This window comes from Schistocerca serialis, chromosome 3, assembly GCF_023864345.2.
Source record: "Schistocerca serialis cubense isolate TAMUIC-IGC-003099 chromosome 3, iqSchSeri2.2, whole genome shotgun sequence".
In the NCBI taxonomy this organism is placed as follows: Eukaryota; Metazoa; Arthropoda; class Insecta; order Orthoptera; family Acrididae; genus Schistocerca; species Schistocerca serialis.
In genome coordinates, this window is record NC_064640.1 from 463,375,608 (window position 1) to 463,394,971 (window position 19,364).

The 19,364-nt window shown below is 44.8% G+C and overlaps 1 protein-coding gene and 1 long non-coding RNA gene across 2 annotated transcripts in view; both read left to right on the plus strand.

Annotated features, from left to right (window-relative positions):
• LOC126471635 (uncharacterized) overlaps window positions 1-9,373 on the plus strand; it is a 264,531-nt gene extending 255,158 nt beyond the window's left edge. The window contains exon 3 of the long non-coding RNA XR_007586360.1: window positions 9,274-9,373. This is a non-coding gene — a long non-coding RNA (uncharacterized LOC126471635). The remainder of the gene's footprint in view (window positions 1-9,273) is intronic.
• A 137-nt stretch (window positions 9,374-9,510) lies between these two features.
• Window positions 9,511-19,364, plus strand: part of LOC126470927 (uncharacterized) — a 447,426-nt gene continuing 437,572 nt past the window's right edge. Inside the window, exon 1 of the mRNA XM_050098954.1 lies at window positions 9,511-9,591. The gene's annotated coding sequence lies outside the window, so the exon portion shown is untranslated. The remainder of the gene's footprint in view (window positions 9,592-19,364) is intronic.

Genomic DNA, 19,364 nt, shown 5'->3' on the forward strand with positions numbered 1-19,364 from the left:
TTCGTCGCTCGTCCGGCAGCCCTCCTCCTCCTCGATGATGATTCATGTTTCTTACATAGACGGCACTTGATGGTGTCTTTAGAGTCCTCATTTCTTTCTACTGTAATGAGAGGCCTACCTATAATCCGTTCTTAAAATCCGCCTTGTTGTGAAGGATTGATAAGTGTGACATTCGTTTCTGTTCCCTGTTCATTTTTACCCCTATATTTGCATAGCACACACACTCCCGCTTGTTTGATTTTATTACAGTCTTTTCTGATATGGGCCTTTTCCCCACAATGTCCACAAATTACTACTTGTTTATGGCAATTTATTGCCAAATGACCAAGGTATTGGCACTGAACCCATCACCTCACTACTAGATAGTCTTTCACTGAAACCGAACGAAACCCAAAAAACCCAAGATATTTTTATTTTTCATTTTACTTTTACGGACAATAGAACAATGTAGTGCACGTCATCCAGAAACATCGTGTGCGTTGTTATTCAGTCAGAAGTGACCCGTGTGAGGGTCAGAATTCGCTCGACCAAGTGCTAGACGCCTACTGCCGCACCACAAAGGATGCGATGGTCGTCCGTATCTGGTACCCCGCATGTGACGCAAAGCAGGGAGTCGGCGAGGTGAACTTAGAGACGAGAACGATTAGACTGTTTTCAGTTGATGGTGACATACCATGTGGAGCGTACAGCAGTGTCAAGAAAAGGGGAGCTCACCGCCTGCCATATATTGCGCCACCTGTAGTGCAGGTACATCTGTTCTGTCGAAATGGGGAGGGGGAGGGGGCAGTTGCATCTCAGCGTACGCTACCTTCATCGACAACAAACGTGCTGGCGGCAAAGAGGCTGAAAAGTAGGTGTGCTCCATAAGAAAGAGCCCGATGTCGTAGAAGTGCGCTGAGATGTCCTACGTCACCGGAGACGCCAATGAGGCAAGTGCATATGCATCAAGCAGTAAGCTGGTAAGACACGTCGGGAAACACAACCACTTTGTCGACTGCGAGCTGACATAAAGAGCCCGAGCTCTGTCTGAAACATGGTATAACACACACACACCCTCAAGCCTGAAGATGGGTGGGAAAATCATAATGGACTTTGAATATCATCCTCTGCCTAATAAAGGAACCCATCGCGACTAACATGCGGCGAGCCAGGGCGTGTGGGACCAGAAGAGTTTGCGCCACGTGTGGGAGCCGAAACGCTGTGTGGGTGTTGACATAGAGCGTACGCTGCAGGAGGTAAAGTGTGCGGAGCCAATGTTCAACGAAGCCAAAGCGCATCCGTTGCAGCAGCCGCATGTCAGCCGCAAAATCGATGCAAAGGCAGCTTAAGGTGTCGGTCACACTGAGCGGATCAATAATCCCCTCAGGTAAGTCTGTACAATATATATATATATATATATATATATATATATATATATATATATATAGCTCGAGATTTACGTACATTAAGGGAGCTGCCCGACGCCTCACCGTAGGGTTCCACCCACGCAAGTACCACGCACGTACCGTCGGCACTTCAAAGGCACAGGACCGAATTGTCTGCATAGGCGGTGGAGTAAAATCGATATCCACCCGACGACATCCCCTTCAGTCGTTGTCGTAGGTTACATAACAAATGGTCTAGAGCAGTGCTTCCCAAACTGTGGGTCGCGACACACTAGTGGGACGCGAGACCTATTTAGGTGGGTCGCCGGAGGATTTTGAAAATAACTAAGTAAAATATATTACCGACTGAAAATATGAAATCTTATTTCAAACGGAAAGTTTTATAATCAGAACAGTTATATACAAAATCATTCTAAGCAAGAAACTATTGTGGCTTAATAACGTGCTCTGGGCGAAACGAGAACAACACAGGCGCAGGACCCATCGGTAATTTGCAATAATGCAACACCGCTTTCCCTTCCACTTGGCACAATGTGACTCATGACTGTGAAAGCGTGCTTCGTTTGTATGTTGGCATAGCGTGTGGATGTGTGTTTATTGTGGCAGCTTGTTTCATTTTATTTCACTTTGGACGCGTGTATTAAAACTGGATCGTGCCATAAAAGACAGAGTCTATGTAATTACGACGAACCTTCCGCATCTGGTACCAGTGCATCACGTAATACACCTAAAGGTGACTGTGTTAGTGAGGTTATTGAACTAAACTTCTTCCAGAAGAAGGCAAAATTTTTCTTTCGTAAATACAATGATGATTTATTGAAATATGAGTTTGTGTTTCCTGGCACAGATCAAGAGCTGCTTCCTCAGTGTGTTGTGTGCTTTGAAGTGCTTGCTAACTAGAGTATGAAACCCTCAAAACTGAAAAGTCATTTATCAAAGAAACATCCAGGATACATAAGTAAGTTAATCTACTTTTTCCAAAACAAAAAACGAGAATTTTATAAGTCAAAATCAGTGATGACAAAATAGATTTCTTGGGGAACAAAATAATCAAGCTAAAATCGCTTCATATTGACTGTCATTATCGATAGCCAAAAATGGGGCAGCTCCAACCGCAGGAGAGGATAATATTTTACCAGCAGCCAAAATAATATGTAATGCTTTGTTTAGCGAAAAGCACACAAGACTAATTGACGAAATACACCTTTCAAACACAACTGTAAAGAGAAGGGTCGATGAAATGTCAGAGTTTGTAAAACTATCCATGATTACAGTTTGCAAGCAAAGTGACCACATTTCACTTCAGCTTGATGAGAGCACAGATATAGCCGGCGAGGCTATTCTTTTAGCTTTCGTTAGGTTTGAATATGATGGGACTATTGAAGGAGAAATGCACTTTTGTAAATGTTTGCCAATGAGAACAACAGGGGAAGAAAGTTTTAAATTTCTTGATGGTTTTATGTTAGAAAACGAAACAGAGTCAACAAAATGTGTTGCACTGACGACCGATGGTACCCGTGCTATGTCTGGCGTTTACGCAGGTTTGATTGCTCTGGGCAGTGGCAACTTCTGTTCAGTGGACTCACTGTAGCTTGCACCTAGAGGCCCTTGTTTATAACGGTCTGTCTGAAAGCCTAAAGAAAATCATTAATGACACAGTGAAAACTGTGAATATCATTAAATCTAGACCTAAAAATTCAAGTTGTTAGCCATACTGTGCTACGAGATGGACTGTGACCACAAAACACATCTCCTGCACTGTGACGTAAGCTAGTTATCAAGAGGGAAAGTGCGACCAAGATTATTTGAGCTTCGAGATGAGCTGAGCGCAAAAGTGATGCGAAATCTGTGAGCAGTTTCTGGATATATAAAATGACGAAAAGTGGCTAATACGCCTTTCATATTTGGGTGACAAATTCAGTGCACTTTATAGCCTCAACTTATCGCTGCAAGGGAAGACTGTCCTCAAGTACTATGTTCAAGATAAAATGGAAGCAACTGTTAAAAAACTTGAAAGACGGTACAATAAAGTGAAAGAGAGCTATTTTGATGGATTCCCACTCCTCGGTGATTTCTTAGGAACATATAGAATCACAGTTAACGAGGAAACGGCAGCTGTCACGAAGGAACATCTTGAAGCACTGACCTCTAGCTTCAGGCACTTATTCTGAAATAATTCTACTAGTAATCACTTAGATTTGAAGTATTCCTCATTAAACATGTTTATAATTTTCATTTTATTGTTTTTCACCCGATACAGAAAAATAAGAATTAAGTTCGACCACCTCCATTTTCAAAATGATAGTTGGGCCGTCCCCACATAACGAACTCAAAATAATCTGATAGTTACATGTTAATCCCACTGATAGTTGTCTGGTATTCAAGAGTGTTACTTAATATTGATTTCTTGTTGTAGGCCTTTAAAATTGCTACACCAAGAATAAATGCAGATGATAAACGGGTATTCATTGGACATATGTATTATACTAGAACTGACATGTGATTACATCTTCACGCACTTTGGGTGCATAGATCCTGAGAAATCAGTACCCAGAACAACCACCACCGGCCGTAATAACGGCCTTGTTACGCCTGGGCATTGAATCAAACAGAGCTTGGGGCGTGTACAGGTACAGCTGCCCATGCAGCTTCAACACGATACCACAGTTCATCAAGAGTAGTGACTGGCATATTGTGACGAGCCAGTTGCTCAGCCACCATTGACCAGTCGTTTCCAATTGGTGAGAGATGAAGAGAACGTGCTGGCCAGGGCAGCAGTCGAACATTTTCTGTATCCAGAAAGGCCCGTACAGGACCTGCAACATGCGGTCGTGCATTATCCTGCTGAAATGTAGGGTTTCGCAGGGATCGAATGAAGGGTAGAGCCACGGGTCGTAACACATCAGAAATGTAACGTCCGATGTTCAAAGTGCCGTCAGTCCGAACAAGTTGTCGCCGAGACGTGTAACCAACGGCACCCCATACCATCACGCCGGGTGATACGCCAGTATGGCGATGACGAATACACGCTTCCAATGTGCGTTCACCGCGATGTCGCCAAACACGGATGCGACCATCATGATGCTGCAAACAGAAACTGGATTCATCCGAAAAGATGACGTTTTGCCATTCGTGCCCCCAGGTTCGTCGTTGAGTACACCATCGCAGGCGCTCCCGTCTGTGATGCAACGTCAAGGGTAAACGCAGCCATGGTCTCCGAGCTGATAGTCCATGCTGCTGCAAACGTAGTCGAACTGTTCGTGCAGAAGATGGTTGTTGTCTTGCAAACGTCCTCATCTGTTGACTCAGGGATGGAGACGTGGCTGCACGAACCGTTACAGCCATGCGGATAAGATGCCTTCCATCTCTACTGCTAGTGATACGAGGCCCTTGTGATCCTGCACGGCGTTCCGTATTACCCTCCTGAACCCACCGATTCCATATTCTGCTAACAGTCATTGGATCTCGACCAACGCGAGCAGCTATATCGCGATACGATAAACCGCAATCGCGACAGGCTACAGTCTGACCTTTATCAAAGTCGGAAACGTGATGCATTTCTTCTCCTTACACGAGGTATCACAACAACGTTTCACCAGGCAACGCCGGTCAACTGCTGTTTGTGTATGAGAAATCGGTTAGAAACTTTCCTCATGTCAGCACATAGTATGTGTCGCCACTGGCGCCAACCTTGTGTGAATGCTCTGAAAAGCTAATCATTTGCATATCACAGCATCTTCTTCCTGTCTGTTAAATTTCGCGTCTGTAGCACGTCATCTCCGTGGTGTAGCAATTTTAATGGCCAGTAGTGTACTTTCCAAGATTTACTGATGGACTACTATGGATAAGAAATCCGTTTGAAGAGGTCAACCTCAAAAAGTTAAAACTGGCGGCATATGAGGAAGACTCCCTGATAGAACTATCGTGAGATCCTTCTTTGAAACGTTTATTTCAATAATTAATCCTATTTAGGATCAAATTAAAGTGAGAGTATCGAGTGCTTGCAAACATAGCTTTGAAGGACCTAATGGGATTCACAACTACTTACTAATGTGGAGGTGCTTTTTCCAAATTCGTTTTTCTTTTCAAAAAACAGATATAGTAACAAACTTTGGGTAGAAAAAGATTTACGACTAAAACTAACAAGCTTCAATCCAGTTATAGAAAGTATCATTAACACCAAGACTAAACAATACCACAAACTCATTAAGTTCACCAATCAATTTGCATGAAATAAAATTCTTGTAGATCAAAATGTTGTTTCTTTTCTTTAATTATGTTCCCTTCACCATTTTTAAAATTATTACTCAGCAAAGCATTTTTCATACAATACTAAGTTCAGTTTCATATTATATATAATTTTTATATTACTATTAACTACTGCCTAGTGACTGTAATGGTAGAATATACATATGTATATTATGGGTCATGGAAACGTCTTCAGAAAAATATTGGGCTGGGTTAGAAAATTTTGGGAATCACTGGTCTAGAGTGAAGGCGTGCAGCAGCGCCGACAGGAGGCACCCCTGTCGGACCGGGTGCCTGATCAGGACGAGCTGAGTGAGCCTTCCATTGTACAGCACCCGAGATGTTGCACTGCGCAGGTGACGTATGACCACCACGACAATGGTTTCTAGGTATCATATATGAAGGAGGACAGCCGTAAGAATGATCGGCCCGATTAAACACCTGACTGAAGTCTAAGGCTCCATAGCCACTAGCAAATGCTGAGCTCGAGCGAGGGCAGTCAGATCCCAGTAGCAGCTGAGCATTGTCCGAATGTTGTACGTTCCGCCTATCGACGCCTGATCATAGGATACGACATGGTGGGCAGTCCTCTTAAGTCGCGCTGTCAAATGATCTCTAAAGATCTTTATGTTGCTATTTATCTGTATCAGGGGGCGATAGTCACTAATTTGCGGACTCCATGGTGTTTGTGATTAGGGGCAATGAGGCCCCTCACCGCCGGGGCCATCACTTCCCGCACATAAGAGTGTGTATGGATGCTAAGAGATTTCGGGAGTCACAACAAAATTCAAGAGGGATGCTGTCAGGGCAGGTGACGCTTTGTCAGCTTCCGCTCAGATAGCATCGAGGACTTCGTCTTCTGTTAATGATACCTCCAATTCCAATACTGCGTCCTCTGGTACCGTGCCGAACGTGAGTCAAGTGACTACTTCAATGACAGCTTCATGTTGTCTGCCTTCGTCATTGGTAATGGTTCAAATCAGCGCCCAGCACTGTCGTCACCTGTCTGCTGGAAGGTAGTACATAGATGGAACTTCCCAAGGGACCATACGGTCACAATTCGGGTTCCAAAACCCTCCCTTCAAGATAGTGGCTGTGCTCTGTGCTTTGGTGCAGTTCATACTGTACATCGTTCAGATCAAAATGGCATCACGGAGAAGTCTCTCAACACTTCATAATAAAAGTTCAGGGATTGCCTCCTCCAAGCTGCCGAGTCTCTGCTATATGCGATCATGGACTGGCAAAGGCCAGGTTTTGTGCAGGACAGCCGCCACGACAGCGGAGACGGGTAAGTGCTACGGCGGCATCGACACTAATAACAAGTCTCCTCGATAAGCTGCTGACAGTCGAGAGACACCAGTGCGGTCGCATTCAGTTTCCAAACACCCCTAACATGCCATATCCTCTTTACCGTCAAGGGTGACAGTGCAGACTTAAGACGCATGGTTTGCAAAAATCAACAGAGGCCAAATCTTTGCCAATCGGGTTCTTTTCACCAGCGAGCGTAAGATATAAGAGTGATTAAGAACACTGGTAGAAAGTGATGTGTAGTGCGTGAAACTGTATCAGTCGCCATGAACGTATTCCTATGTGCCTACAACTTGGAGAGGACGACGATCGCATCAAGCTCTGGGCAAGGCGAATGACGCGGCAGCTGATATTTGGGGTGAAGGATGGAATTGAAATCACCGCCCTGCAGCAACGCATCTTGCCACCCCAGAAAAAGCAGTAAGACCGACATCGCATAGAAGGCAAAGCATTCCCTTCGCCTCTCCATTCCTCAAGGAGGGACGGTTAACCCTTCATGCACGACAGTCGGCATACCTCTACAAGTATTCGAAGCGTGGGAGACGAAATAGATCTACCCAAACAGGTTAAGAACACCATCGACATGCACTTCTCGTAATAGGACCACTTCAAAAATGGCTCTGAGCACTATGCGACTTAACTTCTGAGGTCATCAGTCGCCTAGAACTTAGAACTAATTAAACCTAACTAACCTAAAGACATCACACACATCCATGCCCGAGGCAGGATTCGAACCTGCGACTGTAGCGGTCAGGCGATTCCAGACTGAAGCGCCTTTAACCGCACGGCCACACCGGCCGGCAGGACCACTTCGAAGGCTGCCGTATGAAGTATATTGTGAAGAAATCCCAGATTATGTGGGGCACAGATAGCGTTGACAATGATCGTAGCTAGACGATATGTCTGTTCTGGCTCTCGTTCTGTCCTGACACGATGTCCACCAGTGGCACCCGGCCGGGGCAAGACGTAAAAGACGGTCGAAGTCGCGGTGTTCACTTTGATGAGGTAGCCGTCGAAACGCACCCACCCTCAGGGTTCACAGGCCGTTCAGATTTCTCCTCTACGCCGTTTGCCCAAGAAACATAAGTAGCTTCAGAGCGATGTCCAGGTGTGGAATCATCAGGATGCCACCGCATATCGGCGAGTTCCAGACGCTGCTTGGCACCAGAGGGAGCAGGTGACGGAAGGAAGGCGTCACAGACTGTGGAGGACAAACACCATTTATTAATGTACCTGCATTTCACACTTGCGATGGTTATGTCGCGCTTATATTAACCTGTGGTCTTGTAATGTTAATCACTTCAATATGTTATCTAGACAAAGCTATTCCCCATTTTCATTACTTTAAATGAATTACACTACTGGCCATTAAAACTGCTACACCAAGAATAAATGCAGATGATAAACGGGTATTCATTGGACAAATATATGATACTAGAACTGACATGTGATTACATTTTCACGCAATTTGAGTCCATAGATCCTGTGAAACCAGTACCCAGAACAATCACCTCTGGCCGTAATAACGGCCTTGATACGCCTGGGCATTGAGTCAAACAGAGCTTGGATGGCGTGTACAGGTACAGCTGCCCATGCAGCTTCAACACGATACCACAGTACATCAGGAGTAGTGACTGGCGTATTGTAACGAGCCAGTTGCTCGGCCACCATTGACCAGACGTTTTCAATTGGTGAGAGATCTGGAGAATGTGTCGGCCAGGGCAGCAGTCGAACATTTTCTGTATCCAGAAAGGCCCTACAGGACCTGCAACATGCGGTCGTGCACTGTCCTGCTGAAATGTAGGGTTTCGCAGGGATCGAATGAAGAGTAGAGCCACGGGTCGTAACACATCTGAAATGTAACGTCCGCTGTTCAAAGTGCCGTCAGTCCGAACAAGAGGTGGCCGAGACGTGTAACCAACGTCACCCCATACTATCACGCCGGGTGATACGCCAGTATGGCGATGACGAATACACGCTTCCAATGTGCGTTCACCGCGATGTCGCCAAACACGGATGCGACCATCATGATGCTGCAAACAGAAACTGGATTCATCCGAAAAAATGACGTTTTGCTATTCGTGCCCCCAGGTTCGTCGTTGAGTACACCATCGCAGGCGCTCCCGTCTGTGATGCATCGTCAAGGGTAACCGAAGGCATGGTCTCCGAGCTGATAGTCCATACTTCAGAAATTACGCCGGGGCTGTGAATCTAACATGAAGAAATTAACTCTTACAAGAGCGGAAATGCACATAGATACCTTTCGCAAAGGTGTTCAGTGTTATGAGAGGAACATGGTTCGGATGGAGTGTGAGGAATTGTGTGTCGGCAGGAGGAAGAGACGAGACGCAGCCCGGCGCTGGAGCTGTGGCGGCTGGAGCAGCGCGTGCGCACAGCGGAGGCGGCGGGGCCGGCAGCGGCGCTGGGGCAGGCCGTGTCTCGGCGCGGCGCCGTGCGACAGCGGCTGGCGGCTGTCGCGGCGCGCCTCAACGCGCTGCCTGACGCCGAGCCCGGCGCCGGCGCAGGCGCAGAGTCCGCCATCGACGCCAGCGACGCCGCGGCGCGAGACGCCGTGCACCAGCTGCGCCTCCACCGCGCGCCACAGCGGGCCGTCGAGCACGAGGAGTTCATCGCCAACTTGAACCGCCAGGTCCGTTCTCGGCGAATGCTTTCCCACTCCTTCAATCCTTAGGATTTCGGGAATTATTTACTAGGATAGAGGAAAAGAACACAATAGATGTCGAATTGTTAGATTTTAGATACTGTATTGGTATTTGCTCACAGCCGTCGGCAATATTTAATTTAATTACTATTGTTTGACTTATCTGATTATAAGCCAAAAGTGTAAGATATATTCAGGGGCACAAGTGGACCTTAACAACAATTTCGTGGTTATAAACTGCAGAAGTACTTACTGACAGGTCAGGAATAAAGAAGATGGGGCCAACACAAACTGAACAAAAGGCACACTGGTAGTTGAGGGCTTCATAGGCTAAATTAAGTATGACTGACTACAACATGTAAAGGAATACATTCGTCTTCTAAGACGAATGGGATGTTTTGAGAGATGGAAGAGTGAACACATCACATGATCAAACTTCAAATATACTCACAAGAATTTAACTAACGAAAGGAGAAAAATATAACAAACTGCAAATGGATCAGGCAAAAAGGGAACGGACTTGTCTAAAACATGAGTTCGATAGAAAATACAAGCACAAAGAAGTTACAGACATTAGACGCCAGTGAGCATTGATTTAAATCAATGGCGAAAGCTGAAAAAGTTTGTGCCAGAAGGGGATGCGAATCTGGGTCTCCTGCTTACTAGATAGATGCGCTGACCACTGCGCCATCCGGACCCTATGGTCAACGCTACTGCATGGATTACGCGGCACGACTCCCGTCAGACCCTAAATCTCATCTTATCCACACACTGCTAATGCAGTCCCCCTTGATCATTATCCTCATTACTCGTGGCATCTCGCCTATTCCCGTAAGAATTACAGCTTGGTGTGCATATGCACAGAAGGGATCATTGTCCATCATCGCCTTGAAATATACATGTGCAGTATCTCTTCTTTCGGATGTGTCCGAAAGAAGAGGTACCATTTTTGATCCTACAACCACTATGAATCCAGTCGCTGCCAGTGGGCCTTGATTTAAAACAGTGGGGTAAGTTCAAAATTTGTGTTGGATCACGATTCGAACCTGGGCCTCCTGCTTACTAGCAGCACCTTTCCCTGTTGTTTTAAATCAATGATAACAGCCAGCTAATGTCTGTAACTCCTCTGTGTCCTGATTCACAGTTGCTGCAGTATCAAAACTGGTGTCTGTTCTGTCATACAGTATAGAAAATATAAAATGGCAAGCCGGAATCGCTAAAGAAGACGTGGAAATCACTGGAAATATATTTATCTGTGGAATATGTAGATGCTGGCTGTGCGAGAAAAGGGAGGCTTCTGTATGAATGTAAAGAGCTTGTTGACAGGTCAGTAGCAAACAAATAATGCAAGGCTAAAAGTTGTAATGAAAATGTAGAACGGTTATTTAGACGAAACAAACTTGAAGACTATATGATGCGAAAGGAAGAAGAAGTAGATGAAGATCAATGCGAGATATGGCTACGATAAGATTTTGACAGAGCGCTAAAGGCATAGGGTGAAGGAAGGCATCTGGAGTAAACGAAAATCCCTCATAATTACTGAGCTCCTTGCGAGAACCAACCATGACTTAGCTATGGAACCTGGTATACGAGAAAAATGAGACGGAAGAAATACCCTCAGACTTCAAGAAGCACGTAATAATCTCATCACTATAGAAGGCAGATGTAAATTACTATAGAACAATCACTTTAACAAGTATTATTTGAAAAATTCTGACCCTAGGTATTTACAGAAGAATGGAATATCTGGCAGAATACGTAGGAGAGAACCACTTAAGGTCCTGCAGAAATACAGCCACATGCTAGGTAGTACTGCCCCTTTGGATTATCTTGAAAGTTTTTTGGGATACAAACCTAAGAAAGGCCAACCTATATTTATGGACTTTATAGATTTAAAGAAAGTTTTTGACAATTTCGACTGAAATACACTCTTACTAATTCAGAGAGTAGCAAGGATAAAATATGGGGTGCGAAGGTTGGCTACAATTGTGCCGAAACCAAACCGCAGTTATGAGACTCGAAGGATACTAAAAAGAGGCTGTAGTCGAAAAGGGAGTTTTCAAGGGTTTAGTCCATCCCCAACTTTACAATGAGTAACTAGTAAAGGAAACCAAGGACACATTTGGAAAGAGAATTACCTCAGGAAGAAGAAATATGAGCTCAGTTTCGTCGATGACGTTGTAATTCTGTTACAGACGGCGAAGGAATTAGATCAGTTCAACAGAATGCATATTGTCTTCAGAAGAGATTATAATAATGATGCCAAGAAAAATAAAATAACGGTCATGGAAATAAATGGAAGTAAATCGGAAGGAAGTTGTTCTCATTCATTAATCCATTAACGATTCTTCAGTTTTATACGATGGCGTGCTGAAAAGTAGTGCCTGATAATTTTTTACGTGAAAACTCTTCAATCTTTTTACATGGAACAAACGTTATTAACATTCTACATCTTTATTCTCCATGTCTACATATTTGAAGCCTTCTGCAGCCAGCGAACTTCTAAGTCGATGCGTGAGGAAAAGCGTTCTATATTCGAGTATCGTGTTCGAAGTGTTCGGCCACACACAGAGCATCTGCTCCTTCAGTATGACAATGCCAGACCACACGCGAGCGCTACGACATCCACAACAATTCGTCGCCTTGGGTTCAATGTCATCGATCATCTTCCATACAGTCCCGCTTTGGCCCCAGCCGATTTTCATCTGTTTCCAAAACGTAAGGAACACCTCCGAGAACTTTGCTTTGAAAACGATGAAACGGAGCAAGCAGAGGTGAGGTTGTGGTTCCCCCAAGAAAGTCAAACGTCGTACAGTGACTGTATCAAGAGTGGATGATATGGTGACGCTCGTCTAAAACAAAATAAAACAACTGAACCCATACGACCAGTGGTTTGTTTTATTAGAAGTAGATCAAATATTCAATAATCTGCATACATGCTTCAAAAGTGACAATGTTTTTACAGTATTCTTGAAAGAAAGTATCGGTCGAAGCTGAGTTACCACAAGATGTTAACGCGAGACAGCAGTCCACATATAACAATAACGGAGCGCACGTGGTTGCTGTTGCTGTCTTCATCAGTCGTAATCGCGACGGTCCTATCACACTGACTGTGACTTCAAATCGCCATTCAAATAATGTATGAAGAGCGGCACGTTAACACGATGTACTAAACTATACAGGAGAAACATTAGGAAAGTAATTCTGCCTCACGCTAATAGCGATGTGCACAGGCACACAGCAACCACAGTCCTTCAAAACGGGAAATCACATTTGTTTCTATGATCAAGAAACTATGCGTCAATTTCTTGTATCACATTCTTCGATTACACATAACTGGCACTTAGAACAATGCAAATTATGTAGTATCGTGTTGTTCTGTGGTGAACGCAGGACTGAAATTACTTCCTTCTCGTAGCATGAATTACTGTACCACCACAAACGTTTCCTCAGATTCTTCCCTAATACTTGCCAGCAGTATCTTTCTTATCTTAAACCGTGCATTTTTATTAAATATTCCTGTCATTATTGGTACAATTACTTATTTGTTTCACTCAATCTATAAAATTAGAAAATATGGCAAAGTACGGGCATCTAACTTTATAAGTACATGCAATGGGTGGTCAGAGAGAGTTTGGAAAGCTTGTAAAAGTGTTGCATTGTAGGTTCTGCACCGAGAAAATTGTTAGGGCCAAAGCTGTATAATCTGCACTATTTCCGAGATGATTAGCATTGAAGTTAGCCAATCAGCTATTGAGTGAGCAAATTCAAGTGACCCGGCAGATACAATTAGTGTCAGCTGTTCTCGTAGCATACATGATAGTGCACGAGGCAGCTCAACATTTGGCTTCGATTCCATCCTTACAGCTATCCCATTTCCAGTTTCTGTATCGCTTTCCTGATCGGTTTTAGGAAACCAAAATAAAAACACACTAGCTGACACTGACTTGATTTTCTGAACACAACATCCTGATTGGCTAACTTCATTGCTAGTTAACTCAGAAACGGTGCAACTGCTCAAATTTTTTCTTAACAATTATCCCTCAGTGCGGTATCACATATCGATAACACCCTACTGGTGTTTTAGTTGGTAGTGGAATTGCAAGTTTGCGTCAGACGCCGATAGTAGTCCTATGAGATCCGGCAGACCCAATGGAACACGCCTGCTGAACCACGCCTCGAATACCTCTGGACTGCTAGCGCCCTCAGGTGCCGCGATAGAGGACGGCTGCTGGCAGCCAGACACTCCTTTCGCGTTTGGAGCCTCTTCACTACCTGATGCTACGCAGTACTGTTTGGTGGGCGTGCGCGTCGGGGTGGGGGTGGGAGTTTGTGTGTGTCGATGGGTGGGTGGGTGCGTGCGTGCGTTTACGCGTGAATTAAACGCAAGGTGAGATGATGCCTGGAATGATATCTGTACATGAGTCAATCTAGGTTGTACCTTAGAATGGTGAAAGAGAAGGAGGTAAACATACACTAGGTGATCAAGAGTATCCGGACACCCCAAAACCATACATTTGTCATATTAGATGCATTTTGCTGCCACCTAGTGCCAGGTACTCCATATCAGCGACGTCAGTAGTCATTAGACATCGTGAGAGAGCAGAATGGGCCGCTCCGCGGAACTCACGGACTTCGAACGTGGGCAGGTGAGTGGTCTCTCTTGTGTCATACGTCTGTACGCGAGATTTCCACACTCCTAAACATCGAAAGGTCAACTGTTTCCGATGTGATACTGAAGCGGAAACGTGAAGGGACACGTACAGAACAAAAGCGTACAGGCCGACCTCGTCTGTTGACTGACAGACCACCGACAGTTGGAGAGGGCCACGCGGGATTAGCCGAGTGGTCTAAGGCGCTGCAGTCGTTGACTGTGCGGCTGATCCCGGAGGAGGTTCGAGCCCCCCCCTCGGGCAAGGGTGTGTGTGTTTGTCCTTAGAACAATTTAGGTTAAGTAGTGTGTAAGCTTAGGGACTGATGACCTTAACAGTTAAGTCCCACAAGATTTCACACACTGTTTTTTTTTTTGAGTTGGAGAGGGTCGTAATGTGCGATAGGCAGACATCTATACAGAATATCACATAGGAATTCCTAACTGCATCAGGATTCACTGCAAGTATCATGACAGCAAGGCGGGATGTGAGAAAACTTGTATCTCATGGTCGAGCAGCTGCTCATAAGCCACACATCACGCCGGTAAATGCCAAACGACGCATTGCTTGGTGTAAGGAGCGTAAACATTGGACGATTGAACAGTGGAAAAACTTTGTGTGGAGTGACGAATCACGGTACACAATGTGGTGATCCGATGGTAAGGTATGGACAATGCTCGATGAATGTCATCTGCTAGCGTGTATAGTGCCAACAGTAAAATTCGGAGGCGGGGGTGTTATGGTGTGGTCATGTTTTTCATGGAGGGGGCTTGCACCCCTTGTTGTTTTGCATGGCACTATCACAGCACAGGCTTACATTGATGTTTTAAGCACCTTCTAGCTTCCCACTGTTGAAGGGCAATTTCGGGATGTCGATTGCATCTTTCAAGACGATCGAACACCTGTTCATCATGCAAGGCCTGTGGTGGAGTGGTTAAACGACAATAACATCCCTGTAATGGACTGACCTGCACAGAGTCCTGACCTGAATCCTACAGAACCCCTTCTGGATGTTTTGGAACGCCGACTTCGTGCCAGGCCTCACCGCCCGACATTGATACCTCTCCTGAGTGCAGCACTCTGTGAAGAATGGGCTGCCATTCCCCAAAAAACTTTCCAGCACCTGATTGAACGTATACCTGCGAGAGCGGAAGTTGTCATCAAGGCTAAGGGTGGGTCAACACCACATTGAATTCCAGCATTACCGATGGAGGCTGCCACGAATTTGTAAGTCATTTTCAGACAGGTGTCCGGATACTTTTGATCACATAGTTTATCTGCATATAATTGCCCAGTTTGCTTTAGCCTACACATAACAACATTTTATTATAAAAATAACTGACTGAACATAAAAAAACACCTATTAAGATAAATTTGAAACTTATAGCAAAAGAATTAAACTCACATAATTGATACTGTGAAAACCAAAATCGATCCTCTAAGTTATTCATGTTGGTAGCTGTTCTTGATTCGAGTTCTGGAATATTTATTTCGTATTTGGTGAACGAATTTCAGAATGCTGTGTTTAGTAACACCGGTTTGGCAGCGCCGTCGGTGATCGTATTTCCATAGCTACCTCGCAGAGAGGGCAGTGGCTGAGCCTTGCCGCCAGTATAATTTAGATATATTCATTGTGATGAGTGGAACAAGTTTCCCGTGGGACAGAGGACAAGAAATTTGAGAAGCGATTCAAAGAAGAAGAAAAAACAGACCTCGTAATCTTGCCAGAGCTACTCAGGTACGGCTCCCATGGTACGGGCATCATAGATCGTAAAGGCGAGCTTCCGCGTCTGGCACACAGTTTTAATTTGTCAGGAAGTCTCTTTCTCTTAGTAACATATGTCAGCATGTGAAAGCCTTACACAGCGCACGTAAAAATCCGCCTCGTTTGAATATGCTCAGGGATTTTAACACCAGTTGGTAATTTTACCAACACGATAATTGCAAGAGTTTTTACGATCTTCTCGGCTGACATTTGAGTCCATTCGCCACAACGAATATGAGCTTCCAGTGCACAAAACTCTTCTGTCTCCACCACAAATGGTATCTGCGGCTTCTAGGAGACAACATGTGCTGCTGGCGACACTTTCCCGGTGCCTCCTAGGCAGCTTAAAAGACGAAAATGTCCAGTTTAACCTTCGTCAGTAACAACGGGATTTCCTCTGCTCACCAGCATCGTCTTCGTCGTCCCGTTATTTCACTTAATTGAAATAAGGCATGCGTGCGAGGCAGAGGCCGAATTATCATTATATTCTTAACATAAATTTAACCTACAGGTTTTTGACAAAAATATGGAAAAACCACGAGAAATGCATGCTTCAACATAAATGCAAATGCTAGCCAAGCTTGCAGCTTGCGCTGCTGTATTTGGCCATGAACGGCAGCTGTGTAATGTGCTCAATAAGTTGCGAGTGTCAGACACGGTCAGAAGGGTGTTCTGTGTAGTTTTGTGGGCAATACGACGGGGCTAAGTGTATTCTAATGCGGCAAATTGGCGCTCGTATGGTGGATCCTTCCGTAACAAAAGAAGCCGAAGCATTTGGTGTTTCATGGGGCACCGCATACAAGGAAAGAGGAGAAACATCCTCCGTTAAGTCACAGCGCCGAGGAAAGTGTATGTTGAGTGATCGTGACAGACGGTCATGGAAGAGGACAAAAGCTGCAACAGTCACTACAGAACTTAATGTCGTATTCACGAACCCTGCTAGCACCGAAACAACACGAAGGGAGTTCCAGAAGTAGGGAATTGCAGGGCGAGCCGGAATTCCAAAACCCCTCACCAGTGTACAAATGCCCTAAGCGAAAAACGTAATTTAGAAGCCATAAATTCTGAACTACGGATGAAAATAATTTATTCAGATGGGTCGTGTTTCACATTGTTTCCAACTTCTGGCCGAGTTTCCGTCTCAGGAGTGAAACATGACGGGGGTTCGGTGACGGCTTTGGCAGCCGTATCGTGGTAGTCCATGAGCCTCATGATTGCTCTCCAATTTCGCATTACTGGCAAGGATTATGTGACCATTTTCGCTGATTAGGTAAATACCATCATACAATGTTTGTTCCCCAATGGTGATGCTGTGTTCCTAGTAGACGGGACCCCTGTTCACACATCTCATATCGTCCAGGACTTATGAGCACAGGAATTATTTGTAGCGTCTCCTCTCGACACCACAGTCGTGAGATCTCGATATTAGACACCTTCTGTGGTCTACTATCGGGAGAAGGATGCGCGATTGCTATCCACCTCCGTCACTGTTACTTGAATTTGACACTATTTTGCAAGGAGACTGGTATAAGATAATTTTCAAAACAATATGCTGCCTGAATTTATCCTTTCCATCGGGTTTCCTACACATAATTAGATATATTTATTGTTGTGTTTTTGGTGTTTCCTTATTTTTGTCGAACCACTGAATTTTTTGATGGCAGGTTACATATTCGTTGATGGAAAAAGCGCATCGCCAAAAAAATAATTAATCTAAAGTAATGAAATTTCGGAAATACATTTGTCTAGGTAACATATTTAAGTAATTAACATTGCAAGATCACAGGTTAATGTAAGTGCGAGGTAATCTATTGCTAATGTCAAATGCTGGTACATTAATAACCGGTGTAACCGCCAGATGTTGAATGCCAGCATGCAGACTTGCGTGCATTGTGTTGCACAGGTACCGGATGTCCGTTCATGGGGTGGAGTTCCATTTCTGTTGCACTTGGTTGGTCAGTAGAGAGACGCTGGAGGTGTCGTCCGATGATACCCATATGAGCTCAGATGCAGACAGATATGATGATCGAGTAGGCTAAGGCAACGTGTTGACATTCTGTTGAGCATTATGGTTTACAACAGCGGTATGTGAACAGGTATTACCCCATGGAAAATAGCCCCCGGAATGCTGTTCATGAACAGCAGGACGACAGTTCGAATCACCAGACTGACGCACAAATTTGCAGTCAGGGTGCTCCTGCTGCAATACGAAATCGCGCTCCAGGCCATAATTCAAAATGCAGGTGCAGAGCGTGTAGCATGCAGACATGTTGGTTGCAGGCCCTCAAGTGATCTCTTTCTAACCAAAGCACGGTCATCACTATCACCGAGACAGAACCAGCTTTCATCACAAAACGCAACAGATCTTCACCTTAGCGTCCAACGAACTCTCGCTTGACACCGCTGAAGTCCCAAACAGCGGTGGTTTGGAGTCAGAGGAATGCACGATACATGGCGTCTGGCTCGGAGCTGTCCTTGAAGTAACTGATTTGTAGCGGTTCCTTGTGCCACTGTGATGTCAACAGCTTCTGAGATTGCTACTTCAGATGCGGCACGGTTCGCCAGAGTCATACGCCGAACACGATGGTCTTCCATCTCGGTAGTGCAATGTGACCGTCAGGAGCCATGTCTTCTTGCGATCGTACATCCTCGTGAACGCCACTACCAGCAGTCGTGTTCAGTGGCTACATTTTTGCTAAGTCTTTATGATGCAGTACCTGAGAAGGAACATCCAGCCGACGGAAGCTCTATTACACGACCTCGTTCAAACTTAGTTGGGTGTTGACAGTGTCGTGTCTGTCGTCTGATAGACATTCTCGACGAACAACAATTCACCACGTCGTCAAGGGTATTTAACGCTCACGATGATTGAGGTGTGTATTTAAAGCAAACCTGATCTGTATACTCATACTGGCGCTACTAGAGCCACTCTTATGCTGCTGGTGAGAAATTTGAATGGACATCATATTTCAGAGGTAGGAACACAGCTATCAACTTCTGGTTACAGCGCACAACTCGTTCTTGGTATTTCTTTTTTTCGTCAGTGTATTTTTGAGAAATGAATTACCAGATTTTATTAACTTTTAAAAGACCCAAAAAATAGTTTATATTGAAACATTCCTGACCATCTGTATCATTCAAAATAGGCCATTAATTTTAACGACCTTTATGTAAAATTATTCCTTATATGTGCAGACAGATATGATGATCGAGTAGGCTAAGGCAACGTGTTGACATTCTGTTGAGCATTATGGTTTACAACAGCGGTATGTGAACAGGTATTACCCCATGGAAAATAGCCCCCGGAATGCTGTTCATGAACAGCAGGACGACAGTTCGAATCA